The 14816-nt window shown below is 41.6% G+C and overlaps 1 protein-coding gene across 1 annotated transcript in view; it reads right to left on the reverse strand.

The window, feature by feature from the left end:
- The window catches only part of LOC309666875 (uncharacterized protein), a 367169-nt gene extending 353032 nt beyond the window's left edge, over positions 1–14137 (reverse strand). Inside the window, exon 1 of the mRNA XM_082475000.1 lies at positions 14126–14137. The gene's annotated coding sequence lies outside the window, so the exon portion shown is untranslated. The remainder of the gene's footprint in view (positions 1–14125) is intronic.
- Positions 14138–14816: the final 679 nt, after the last annotated feature.

Consider the following 14816-nt stretch of genomic DNA (forward strand, 5'->3'; position numbering starts at 1 on the left):
TTAAAGGGAGTGTAGCAGCTAGCCTGGGGGTCCTCAGGTAGGTTACACGAAATACCATAAAGTAGGCCTCACCTTTTTCTTACCTTACACATGCCTGGGTTCCTATCAGGCTCTGTATCTTTAAGTGACTAATGAACTTAGTTTTTTTTTTTTTTTTAACATCTTTATTGAAGTATAATTGCTTTATAATGGTGTGTTAGTTTCTGCTTTATAACAAAGTGAATCAGTTATACATATACATATGTTCCCATATCTCTTCCCTCTTGCGTCTCCCTCCCTCCCACCCTCCCTATCCCACCCCTCTAGGTGGTCACAAAGCACCGAACTGATCTCCTTGTGCTATGCGGCTGCTTCCCACTAGCTATTTTACATTTGGTAGTGTATATATGTTCATGCCACTTTCTCACCCTGTCACCTCTTACCCCTCCCCCTCCCCATATCCTCAAGTCCATTCTCTAGTAGGTCTGTGTCTTTTGAACTTAGTTTTTGGTGAGCAGTATATCCTTCATTCTATATTCTGGGAAAGTATAGGTAAAGGAACAGCCCTTTGATTATGGTAACGTATCAATATTTGTCTTAGTCAGAAACAGAGGTCATTCAAAGAAGCTATTAAAAGTGAGTTTTACCAAGGAATTGGTGGGATTAAGGAAAAACAAAATGTTAACAAGCGCCTTGGCATGATGATACCACCCATAGGGTGGTATTGTCCCCATAAGGGACAAAGAGAGGGACAAGTTAACAGAACCTAAAGATAATGTGGTACTTAGTAGTAGAAGTAGTTGTAGACGAGATTGGGCAGACAGGAGCTGCAGCCTTCAAACAAAAAATGGGAAAGAAAAGAAAAACTCAAGCAACGCTAGTGATGACCCAGCTGTAATGGGGCCAGGGAAACACACCCACCCTGATTGTCCTCTCCCTCCTCACTCTGATCTCCTCCCAGCGCCTCCCATGGCAGAAGCCAGCCAGAAGCCTGGGGGCAAGAGAGGCTTTGCTGCAGAGGTGGAGCTCAGTCCCCCAGGGCTCCAAGAGCAGGTGAGGGGAGTGGATCTGAGAGGCAAACGGAGAGTGACCAGAGCAGACAATGATTGAGAGTAAGATTAAGGCAAAGTAAACTTTCTGTGGACCAATGCTGATCATATATGATTGACAAATATTTGATAATTATTCTCTAAACTAAAGGCTCTTGGGAACAGAGATTCCCTGTTAATAACACCCTCAGAACCTGGAAGTGAACATCACTGTCTGAATCTGGAGTTGGAACTGGGAATACTTGAATTCTGGCCAAAGCTGACAGGGCTCTCAGAAGGAAAGACAACGGGAGGCTAGTGGCTTTCACTTTCCTAGAGAAACAACCAGGAGGGTGAAGTAGATGAAACCAGTGAAGAAGGAAAGGTTATTTCATGGTCAAGCTTCTTCTAGATATTGGAAACAAGAGCCAGCTTAAACGTGTTTTTTGCAGATGAGTTGGCAATGTTTCTTTAAAGCCAGTTACACTTACCTCAGATGGAAAATGATTGTGACCAGTGTTGTTCTCATTTTAAATCAGGGGTTTGAGGTTCGTTTGTGAGAAATCAGTGTAACCACATTTACCCTTGGCCTAGTATTGAAACAAAATAGTTACAGTAAAAATGATTCTAGTCTTTTGAAGCTGTGGGTAATATGAGTGATACTGACTGAATGGAAATTTCAGGTTAAGTGTATGAAATGGCAATTCAATAATGATGTGGAATTTGGGTACAGAGCGTGGCGGTAGATTTAATCTAAAGACACATAGGTAATTTATGTGCAAAAAAATATCATTGTGTTCCAGTAAATGATGTGACCCTGAAATGTCCATGGAGTGGGTACCATCACACTGCCACAGCCGAGCACATTTTCAGCACTGGTTAAATATACGCTGGGGATGCAGTAGAATAAGGCCTGCGCTGATGACAGCGAGCCTTGCAAAAACCAGCCCCGGCAGAGTAGTCCCCTTCTGTTTTCCTACTTCCAAGAAAGGGCTTCAAGCGTTCATTTGAAATTTGTCTCTTAATCTGTTTTCCATTGATGGCAGCAACCGAGAAAAGTTTTCAGCCGGAAAAAGTTAAGTTAAATCAAACCAGCCTTGCGCACAGCAAGCATACAAATTGGCTATTTTTTAAAAATCAGAAGTTAACCATATGCTTTGAATTCAGAAGTGAGATTACATACTCAAAGGCTGCATTATCGTTAAATCATCCCGTCTGTGTGTGTGGGTGTGCCGGCACAAGGGTGTATGTGTGTGTGTGTGTGTGTGAGCGCACACGTGTGCGTTGGACTGTTCTCTCAGCACCCTACCTCGCGGTGACCCTCAAACAGGGACAGTGCGATAGGGGACGGCTGCCACAGAGACCTGTACAAGGCCCCGCAGGCAGAGATCGTCTCTTAGGGACACTGGAGAGACAGTTTCACTCTACATACGCTCTGGGAGAATACGTACAGAGCCCCAGAAAGCACAGAGAAGATTTCTACAAAGTATCTTTAATAAATGACACTTGAATAAATATGCTCTTTTAAAATAAAAGTAGGGGGGTAGATAGTATTCCTTGAAGTTTAAATAATTCCCCACCAGCTACTGTGTATGAGAATGTTCTACAGACTAGATCTGAGAACAGGGAAAGGAGTAAAGGGAGACCCCCCCCCCCACTCCCACCTTCACACACATGCCTCTGCAGCAGTTATGGAGCTGGCTGAATTCAAAATGTAAAACGGATGGCTAGTGGAAAGCTGCTGCATAGCATAAGGAGATCAACTCCATGCTTTGCGACCACCTAGAGGGGTGGGTTGGGGGGGTGAGAGGAAGGCTCAAGAGGGAGGGGCTATGGGGATGTATGTGTGCATATGGCCGATTCACTTTGCTATACAGCAGAAACTAACACAACGCTGTAAAGCAACAATAATCCAATAAAGACGTGAAGAAAAACAAAAACAAAAACAAAAAAACAAAAGTAGCTCTAGAAGAGAGACTGCTTCAATGCCTCAGATTTATATACCAGGACTCCTGAAGTTTCAGTTTGGGGTTGGTTGGTTTGTTTTCTGAGCAGTGTGTATACGCACGTGGCACTAGCCCTCCTGTTCTCACAGGGGGTGGAGCCCAGACGTGGAGATATCCCATGGGGGTGCTGAAGGGACCAACCAGGGATGCGACCTCATGTTGTAACCAAGATTGGGTGAGAAGAAGTGGCGTGTTGTAAGACCCTTGCCCCAATTCGACCTTGTTTTAGGGCAGCCACTTACCTCAGTGCTCGCCTTTCCTGGGAACCCTAGTATATTATCCTTAAAATGCAGGTGCGTCCTTTGCTCCCTTTCCTAGACATGTTATAGGTAAGTGAATTACTGTATAACCTTTCCCAGACCTGTTATTGAACCTGGAGGCAGAAACATGTGCTCCAAGGTCTTTGTGTCTCAGTAATGTTTCCAATTATCCACTACTATTTCACAGATGTTGCATCAGTGTTAGGAGACTGTTGGGGGCAGTGCCTTATTTGGGTACTGCTCCATTCTCGCCCACACTGAGCGATCAGTGATGCCTGGAACCGGGTGAGAGTGGCAGCAAGCAGCGACCACCTGGGATCTTGCTCCTCTCTGAGTAGGGAAGACCGCCAGCTGGGCATCTCAGGTCAGGCTTGAGGTGGGAAAGAACGGAATTGGGGTGTGCATCTCCTTCCTCTCTCTCCTACTCGCTCTGATATGTGTGGGTACCTAGGTTCTCTGGACTTTTGGAGGATGCATGTGACCGGACACATTGGAGAAGAGAGTGGAAACATAGCTACAGACAGAAGGATCACAGCCTTTACCTAACTGCTGGACAGCATGCAGTGTTCATTGGGCCACCGTGGGCAGAAATAGAGGAGCACAGCTGCCGACAATGCTACAGATGTCTAAGTAGAAAGTTTCGGCACAGCAGGCCTTCCCCCACCTCCAAGTCTTGGTAAACTTCCTCTCTAGTCATAGATAAATCTAATTAAATTTCCGGAATACTATTGTGTTATAATCCCTGTCATAGTCTATCATTAATATTTTTAATATAAAAAAGTAAGCAAAGGTTTTGACAATAATTCCCAAAGCACTGTGGCTGTGAGGTAACTCCTAAGAAGCAAACTATAGTTGCACTATAGCTGGATTCAGACAGAAATTTTGCTTTATTTATTTTTAATGAGATCAGCAATCACAGATGGGTTGACCTTCCTGTGGTTTCCATAGCACCTTACATTTTGCTATCACTTGTCACATGGTATATAGTGATTTCTGAATTTTTCAGCCCACAGCATGCATTTAAAATTAAAATATTGGCACCCATCATTGGGCTAACCGGATAGAGCTGTCCACAGCTAGAGGCAAAATTGGTCTGGGGCTCCGGTCAGCCAGGGCCCCACTGGTCTCCCTGGGTATTGAGTTGAATTCTCTGTAGGCTTTAAGAATGTCTCCACTGCCTGCAGAGCAATGGAGATGCTGGCTAGTCTTGTCTTTTGAGAGACTCAGTCTCTTCTGTGTATAAATGGTGTGAAACTCTGACACCTGAAAAATGCCCTGCAAACAGATTAATGTGTGAAGTGACCTGAGCTGACTTGATGACACATTGATCCCAATCTAGGTGAGGTTCACTTACACTGTGATTGCTTATCCACCACATCTGACTTACCTTGCCTCTGGCTGTTGTGTGCATGCTGCCTTAGGAAGTGAGCTGTCACCGTGTTTCCTCTAGCATCACGGGGTCTCCCTGTATCTTGACATGTCAAGAAACAATGAAAACATGTAACACATTTTCTTACCTACATTGCAATCACCTTGATTCTAAAGGCCTAGTGTGACTCCCTGGTACTCTGCCTTAACTGTGAGAGCATGATATACAGAAGTGTTAATAAAGTTAAATGCAATCTAACCATCTAATAATATTGAACGTGAGTATGAAGATCCCAGACTTTGATTCTGTCAGTCAAGATAGGCTATGACACCAAAATTCTTTTGTCATTAATCTACCTTCCATCATGATCTGGCAAGAGCGTTATCCCCACCATAGACACCCAGGAACCTGGGATGGTGGAGGCCCCATCTCACCACACGGTTCCATAATGCAGAAGCAGGGAAGAGAGAGGGTGCAAACCACACGCTGGTACTTAAAGTTTCCAACCAAATATAACACATATTTCTTCTGCTCAGATGTCATCGGCTAAACAAGTGCTGTGACTGAATTGCCTTATAGGCAGGGACACGGAATATTTGTTAACTGTAATAGAGTATACCACTGACTGAATGGCCTCATTATCCAAAAGAAGGCATTCATTAATTCAAAGAACACTTTTGAGCACCCATTATATATCAGGACTCTTTGAGGTTTTTGTGATACATTAGAAAACAAAATGAACAAAGATCCCTGCCCTCATGGAGTTCGTATTTTAGTGGGGAGAGAAAGACAATACAGAATAAGCATCATGTATAAGAAAATTATATGGTTTGTTAGGAGGTGGTAGGTGTTGTGGAAAAAGAAATCGTAGAACAAGGTTGGAGGAGATATCATGTGATTGGAAATGCTAGGTCAAGAAGAACGGCAATTTTATTTTATTTTATTTATTTATTTTTAATTGAAGTATAGTTGATTTACAATATTGTTTTAGTTTCATGTGAACAGCAAAGTGATTTGGATACATATATATGTATAAAATATTATATATATATATAAAACCGAATATCTGGTTTATTACAAGATATTGAATATATTTCCCTGTGCTATACAGTAAATCCTTGTTGCTTATCTATTTTATATATGGTAGTGTGTATCTGCTAATCCCATACTCCCAACTTACCCCTCCCCCCCTTCCCCTTTGGGAACCATAAGTTTGTTTTCTATGTCTGTGAGTCTGTTTCTGTTTTGTTAATAAGTCCTTACTTTGAGTCAGTTAGGAAATCAGTGATGGGTTTTGACCAGAGGAGTGACATGACTAATGTGACTTCTGTTTTAAAAGGAACTGCTCTGTTGAGTGTAGACTGTAGGATGCAGGATAAACACAAGGAGACACATTAGAAAGCTGTTTCAGGAATCCAAGTGAGAAATGATGGCAGCTCAGATCAGGGTAACAGCAGTGGAAATGATGGGAAGTAGTCAAAGGAAGGAAGGAAGGAAGGAAGAGAGAAGTGAAGGAGGGAGGGAGGGAGAGGGAAAAGGAGAGGAGGGAAAAGAGGGAGAAAGAAAGAAAGATGCGTGAAATCCATCAGTGGCTTCCTACTGGCCTTGGGAGAGACTCAAGCCTCTCATTACCTGCTTGCCGCCTCTCCAACTATCTCCTCCCTCCCCTTCACCCACCATGGCTAACTCTTTCAATTGTTCTTACTCCTAAGGATGCTTTTCAGGTCTCAGCATAAGTGTCAAGTCTCTGACCCCACCCCTCAACTCCCCCCAGACTGGGCCAAGGGCCCATGATACTTGCTTCCACAATCCCCTTATTTCTCTTATCATTACAAGCGTGATACGTTGCTATATTTGGATTCAGACAGGTTGTGTTACTCATCCACATACACCCAGAGCCTAGCATTTTGTGAAGCATTCAACCAAAATTTATTAAGAATGTTAGTAATAAGTGACAAAAAGGACACTACAGCTTTATTCCATCTATAGAGTGTTTGCTTTGTAACAGGGATGAAAGCTTTGGTTTAAGAGCTGAAGCTGTCATTGGTGTTGGGGAAGAAAACTGCAAATGCGATTGGGGAGAAAACTCTGAACTGCTCAAAATGTTGGGAGCAGATAAGGAAGTGGCAATTCCCTGGGTCCTGCTTCCTTTAAAATGTGAGCTGAAGACGGAGGATGTGATGTGTCCGACAGGGGTGTACGTCCTGCACATTCCTTGGCCACTCCCCTCTCCTCCTTCTCCTCCTTTCTGCCTTAGCATTTCACAAAGAAGGAAGCTTTCTTGTTTACTTGAGTTCATGTAAATTTATTTGGAACTACCTCATTCTGAAAGCTGTTTCTATCTGCCTGTTTTTAATTTACTGGAAATTTCAGAGAAGAAGATGATTTATGGATGTGTCAAATAATTCATGTCTGAGGTAACCTAAATATCAGCATTATTTGTCCTGCTGAATATTTCAAATATGAAACAAAATATCTGTCTTTAGTCTTCGGAGGCTTTAGTAGGAACTATCTGGGAATATGCGACATCTTCCACAGCATTTTGATTGCTCCATGTCCTCATGAAAAGACTACCCAATATTTCAACCTTTCTCTTTCCTTCCTCCCTTCCTCTTTTTCTCCATTTCTTTATATACAGATTCATGGACAAGCAAATTGCTTAGCCAGTTAATCGGGAAAGATTGGAAGAACAGGATTAAGGAAGTCTGGGTAGAGAGCTGTGTCTGGATTTATGGGAGTGGAAAGGTAGATCCTTGCATTCCATGTTAATGGTCACCAGAGAGCATCCACTACAAAAGAATATCTACCACTAAACCACCAAGTACACAGGACAGAATAACTTGGCCAGATCGGCCAGCCTCTGTCATCAGATGCCAGTGCACAAACAATGGTGCATGAACGGAGTAGCCCTGGTGGCAGCGATGAAGGGGTCCAATATAATATGCCTTATAACTTGAGACCAATCAGCCACCTGATGGAAAGTCCTGCTGTGCCACCACCACTGAGCTTGGAATCTCATTGCTAAGTGAAGCTTGTACCACAGTAGTTCTTCCTGCAAAGATCCTCTGCTATTGGCTGAACACCACTTGTTCCTGATCCCCTCTAGTGGATGCATCTCTGTGCTGTTTCTCAGCTCTTTTGCCCTCTTTCCTCATGCTGAGTTTTCATGGAAAGGACAGCTAGGAGAAGGAAAGTAGAGAAAAGGGAATATATGGAAGGAAATGCCTCAAGAATTGATGGTTGCATGATTATAATTTTGTATTTCATTGTATAATTTGTAGGTTAGTCTATAACATTTATAGGCACACTGTTTAATTCAACAAATATTTATTAAGCACCTACTATGGCTTAGCCTACTCTTTATTAAGCATGTGCTAGGGTTGGGCAATGGTTATATAGAGATAAATAAGATAATGTCCTTGTTTTCACAAGAACTTACCTTCTTAAAATATGTGACCTATAAGCAGGTAAGCTAAGGGTTATAGGTGCTAAGAAAAACTCTGTTTAGGTAGAGTAGCTAAATAACTTAAGGGGGGCATTAACTTGGGATAAGCTGACTTACACGCAATATCGGGACAACAGCATAAAACAGAACGGTCCAAGAAAAACCAGGACATAGTTTCACATTATGAATAAAATAAGGCATACAAAGCACACAAAGGAAAGAGCAGCCAGTTTCACAGGCTGATATCAGGAATGACTTCATTAAAGATATTTTTGAGCTGAATCATAAACGATGGGTGGGTATTGCAGGTGGACACTGAGGAAACACATTTCAAACCATGAAAAGCACCAAGGTGTGGAAGAGAAAAGAACAAATAACAAGTGATTCAGCCTGGCTGGAGTGGAGGTTCTGAAGAGAAGAGGTAGAGACTGAGACTGGAGAGTTAGGAGAGTATAGACCATGGAGACAGGACCTTGTATGTTATACTGGGGAGACTGGAGTTCCTCCAGTGGGGATAGGGAGCCACTGCATGGCTTTAAGCAGGAGAAGAACATGATTGCATTAGAATTTAAAAAAATTAACTCTGTCACTAATGCATGAGATGGATTGAAGGGGCTGGAACATAAGGCTATAAGCATATTTCAAGCTTAAGGATCAATTTTGGGAGGATTTGGGGATCAGTGATCCTACAAAGGTGGTTTGCTGGTTATCTACTATGTTCCAGACTTTTACGGGGTATTGGGCCATTTAATTCTACAGCCACTGTTGGAGGCGAAAATTACTCTGATGGGTTGAACTGTGTCCCCTCAAGATTCATATGCTGAAGCCTAATTCTCAGTGCTTCAGAATATGGCCTTTTTGGCAACGTGGTCATGGCAAACATAATTAGTTAAGACGAGGCCATACAGGAGTAGGCTGTGATCCAGCGTGACTGATGTCCTTATAAAAAGGGGAAATTTGGACACATACAGAAACAGAGAGAACACCATGTGAAGATGACGGCAGAGATCAGAGTGATGCAGCTGCAGCCAAGGAACACCAATGACTGGCAGAAAACCACCAGAAGTTAGCAAGGAGGCACGGAATAGACTCTCCCTCACAGCCCTCAGAAGGAACCGATTCTGCCAACACCTTGATCTTGACTTGAGCTTGACTTCTAGCTTCCAGAACTGTGAGTCTATAAGTTTCTGTTGTCTAAGCACCCAGCCTGTGGTAGTTTGTTATGGCAGCCCTAGCAAACTAATACAATTACTTTTCCATCTTACAGATGAGGAAACTGAAGTTCAGAGAGACTAAGCAATATGCTCATCAGACGGTAAGCAGAGTCAGGATCTGAACTAGCATCTGTCCTATCCGTAGCTAGTGTTCTTCCCACCAACCGCACATCATTAATTCTTCAATGTTGCACCATTGGTTAACATACATATGCCACAGTGAAGTCATTGCTTCATGCAATGTTGTCCGTAGAGCTCAAATGGGAACTCTGGGCTCTGGATTCTGTGTCCCTACAGAGCAGCTGCAGTGTTACTAGAATGTCATCATCTCTCCTTAGTACAGAAAACGATTCTGGATTTCTTGGTGGAGTAGGGCGGGGGGGACTTTTGTAACACGAGATTTTATTCTAGCCAGAGAAGTAGAGAAAATCTCTTATTTTGGTTGATGTGTCAGCAACAGAATATATATGAGCTGTAAAGACAAGCAGATGTGGCTACAAAAGCCAGGTTGGCATCAGAATATTTCGACTAATGTTCCAAGACAACAGCCTTTCTGTTTAGAAATCTGAAAATGGTCAGAAATTCTGCAACCCTTTTATCCAGACAAAAGGTTGCAAATTGAAAGCCAGAGACTTTGCAGATGAGTCTTTCTTGGTCTTCAACATAGTGTAAATATAATACATTACACTGTTGCTTGGACTTGGTCTTGCTTTCTAAAATATTTTTTACTTATATGACAACTTTGAAAAATCATGCCCTTATTGAGTTTTACACTTTGCCATAGTCCTCGCCATTCCACAATATTTACACTGGCCCTGCAGCACTCATTTAAGATCTGTAAACATTTCAGTTTATGACCCCTTGTCTAGGTATTTAATAGTTTTTTATGATGTTCTGAGTTTCATGATTTGATAGCTCTAGTGTTTAATATCCAAACGATCCAAATGCAAAGCCCTTTTCATTTTCTTTCCCTTTTTAAAACAAAAGAAGGAAGACAAAGCTTCAGTCTATATTATATTTATACTCAAAGGAGCTAATGATATCCTAACCTAAGGACATATCTGGGAGAAAAAAATTAGTTTTGTTATTTAAGTAGAGTGCAAATTTTACCTAGTAAAAGCTTTTAAAAAATTTATCCTCAGAGAACACTTACTTCTCTGCCTGAGTAGTGCTATATGCCATTCAGACTGAAGGACGTAGATGTGAGGGTAATATTTAATTCATTCCTCTCATTTCCATGTCTTTGGGGCTTTTGTGCTAACATTAGCTGTAATGTCAACAAACACTAACTTTGAAATTTCCAAAGGTTTTCTTTTTTGCCCCTCTTTCCTCAAAAACATCCCTCTTCCTTTTGCACATTTACAAAATAAATCTGAAGCTAGAACTTCAAACTTCTTTTAGCAAGAGCCCCGTTTCTTCACTAATAACAGGGTTTGCTTCAACTAAGCCCCAGAGCTTGCCAGCTCTCCACCCTCATTGGATTCCAGGGAGGAGAGAGGGAGATGAAGCAAACTGGTGATTGATGAGATCTTGTGGGGATGGCAGAAAATATTTCCAATTTTAATTTACTAGGCTTATATTGACAAAGAAACCATAAGCTCTTTTTTTTTTAATTAATTAATTTAATTTATTTATTTTTGGCTGCATTGGGTCTTTGTTGCTGCATGCGGGCTTTCTCTAGTTGTGGCGAGAGGGTTTACTCTTTGTTGTGGTGCGCAGGCTTCTCATTGCGGTGGCTTCTCTTGTTGCGGATCACGGGCTCTAGGTGTGCGGGCTTCAGTAGTTGTGGCTTGCGAGCTCTAGAGCGCAGGCTTCAGTAGTTGTGGCGCATGGGCTTAGTTGCCCCATGGCATGTGGGATCTTCCCGGACCAGGGCTCAAACCCGTGTCCCCTGCACTGGCAGGCGGATTCTTAACCACTGTGCCACCATGGAAGCCCGAAACCATAAGCTCTTAAAAGCTTACTTTATTCACATATTTTTTGGCCAGCGAAAAGTTTCACCATTGCCAAGTAAAAGTGCTTCCTTTATTTCTCTCACTTCTGCTAACATATAAATTTTTTTGGAAAGGCTTAATTAGAATCGGAAAGTAGCGGATCCAACCAGAACTGGTGATGGAGACAAGGTGTTTGGTAGCTGGATCTTGCTAGGTTTTTTGTTATTTTCCTGGTTTTGCTATAGACGGGAGTTGAGGAGGTACAGTCCTTTGACACAAGAGATCGCCTCTCACCCTGGAGTCCATTCACTACTGGGGAAAAGGAAAATGAGGGCTGTATATACTATTCCTACCAATATGGATGCTGCTGACCTTGGAGGTTTCAAAAGAATAAATGCTGTTTTATGATTCTTGGAATAGCTGCCGCAGTGAAAAAACGACTTGAATTCTTGATGAATTCTTTAGAAAAATGATATTTTCAGTCTGTTCAGCTCTGTACTTAAAACCGGAAATGAAAGAGTTAAAGAAGCTGAGAAAATAAAGACCTTCTCTAATCAGGAGTTTGGGGGAAGAAGTGGGTGGATCCATTTGAAGCTTGCCAAATCTTGCCTTTCTGTTTACTTCCCTCTTGTGCAATCATTCTTCACGATGCTCTTGTTGATGTTAACACTTAATGAGGGCCAAAAATATGCTAAGCCCTCAGTGGTACATAGAATGAGCAAATCCCTTTCTCTGAGGTTCACATCAAGACACAAAGGGGGTAGAGAAAGAAAAGTTGAAGACAGGAGCCATAACTATAGAATTATAAAATGAATTCCACCAGCTGTTCTCAAAACAACAAAAAATACTGCCCCCTCCCAATAAAAAACAAAATGCAACCCACAGTGAGACACATCAATTGATAGTCAGACTATATATACTAGAATATGTGAAAAAATATATTTTCAATGAATACATGTTCATGAATTTATTCCTTTACTCTCCTCATTCAAAAAATATTTATTGTGTTATTACAAAGTCCTGGTTTTGCATGGGATAAAAATGTGTTTCCATAATATTCCTGACCTAAAGGAATTTCTGATCTGGTAAGAAAGATAAAGACAAAATATGCACATGCACATGGTATCTGTTGATTAGATAACACCACACTCTTATTAATAGGAAGTCAATGACTCTTCCCACCCAAGTACCATCTATTTATCTCCATCCCCAAACCTTAGTCTGGATCCCAACATGTCCTTCCTGGTCTCCTAATTTCAGTCTTGCTCTTCTCTTGTCCATTCTTTATTCAGTAGTTGGAGGGCTTTTCTTATCTGGAGAAGGCCCGGAACGTATGTAAGATTTGGACTCCAGAAGGGAACTGGGAATGTTCTCAGAAAAAGAAATTCCCATGTGAAGGAAGCAAGTGAAAGACTAATAGTTCCTTTGAGTAAATGAAACATGTTCCTGTGCCTGGGTGTTGGGTTATGCAAAGAAGGAGGTGGTGAGAGATGAGGAGGGACATGCAGGCAGGGTCTTGCAGGTTACGTGAAGGAGCTTGTGCTTTCTTTCATAGGAGAGTAATTGAAAGCGTGGAAGGGTTTGCAGAAATGCAGGGCATCCCTTCACACTTCCTGCTTTCCACACCTCTCCATCTTTTGTGCCCATTGGACGTTTTACTCTTCCTTGAGAGCATTCTATTATGATTCTTTTCCATATCTGCAAATGACAATCAGATTTCAGCATCCAGAATTATGGCAGATTGAGTTAACACAGATAGATATCTTTCCTTTTAGATATACTTGTCTGCAGTGGATAAAATACTTAAAACAAAATAAAATACTATAAAATTTACCCATAGGGAAAGGAAACTCTCAAGTGCTAGGAGGTAAAATGGGATTTTTGAAGCCAAAGCAGTGAGTGTCTAAGCCAATGCTAGGGGGTATCTAACCCAAATAAAAGCTCTTAAATGCTAAACACTGAAATTGTGATGTCCTCACAGGGAATCCCAAGCCAGGACCATATTATTATAGTTTGCTAGACTCTCATAACAGCACCACAACTGTACAGCTTAAAGCCACAGAAATTTATTCTGTCACAGTTCTGGAGGCCAGAAATCTGAGATCAAGGTGTTGACAGCCTTCTAGAGGCTCTGAGGGAGAATCTGTTCCATGCCTTTCACCTGGCTTCTGGTGGTAGCTAGCAATCCTTGGTTTTCCTTGGCTTGTATATCACTCCAATCCCTGTGTCCATTGTTAGATGGCCTTCTTTCCTGTGTTTCTGTATCAAAATTTCCCTCTCCTTTCTCTTATAAAGATTTAAGGGGGCTTCCCTGGTGGCGCAGTGGTTGAGAATCTGCCTGCCAGTGCAGGGCACACGGGTTCGAGCCCTGGTCTGGGAAGATCCCACATGCCGCGGAGCAACTAGGCCCGTGAACCACAACTACTGAGCCTGCGCGTCTGGAGCTTGTGCTCCGCAACAAGAGAGGCCGCGACACTGAGAGGCCCGCGCACCGTGATGAAGAGTGGCCCCCGCACGCCGCAACTACAAAAAGCCCTCGCACAGAAACGAAGACCCAATGCAGCCAAAAATAAAATAATTAAAAAAAAAAAGATTTAAGTCATTGGATACTATATATTGGATCCAATACGACCTCATCTTAATTGGAGTACATCTGCAAAGTTCCTATTTCCAATTGAAGTCACATTCACATGTATTAGGAGCTATGACTTGAACATATTGTTTTGGGGAACACAATTCAATCCACTACCAGGACATTAATACAAAATTTGGTCCCAGGGTAGTGAAATACCGATAGTGCCACATCAATGCAAACATCTCCTCCAATCAAGTCACGTAGGACTCCAACACACACACACACACACACACACACACACACACACACACACACACACACACATCTGAAGATTAGCTCACAGTAAAAATATTACAGCGCATACAAGGACATGATCTACCAATGTTCTACAATAAAGAAGTATCACGTAAAACACTAAGGGACAAAAATTTGAAATAATAAAAATATCCAAAGGATTTGCAATTATGAGAAGAATCCAATATAAAATAGTTACTGAAGTGTTTAAGACATAAAAGAAAAAACAGAAAATAAAATGAAAGATGAGAAGAAGAGTAATGTGGACTTGGAAAAGAGAACATAGATCCTCTAGAAATAAAAAATATAGTTATTAAAGTTACAAACTTAATAAAGTGACTAAGCAATAGATTAGACATAGCCAAAGGAAAAAATCAGCACATTGGAAGATGAATCTGGAGCAAGTGTTCAGAAAGAAGCACAAACTGTTGAAGACATTAAATGTATATATATGCATATATATGTAAAAGACTGAGTAAGGGGCATGGAAGACTGAAAAAGAAAATCCAATATGTATTCAGAATAACTCCAGAGGAAAGAAAGAAAATTAATGTGAATGAGGCAATATTTTAAAAGACAATGGCTGATAATTTTCCAAAATTAAGAAAAGTCATGATCCTCAGATTGACCCCTGAGCACTCCAGATGCTCAATAGACAGCAGAATACCAAAAACAAAGAAGAAATATTTAAAAACAAACAAACAGACAAAAA

The sequence above is a fragment of the Balaenoptera physalus genome (assembly GCF_965194825.1).
Source record: "Balaenoptera physalus genome assembly, chromosome: 9".
In the NCBI taxonomy this organism is placed as follows: domain Eukaryota; kingdom Metazoa; phylum Chordata; class Mammalia; order Artiodactyla; family Balaenopteridae; genus Balaenoptera; species Balaenoptera physalus.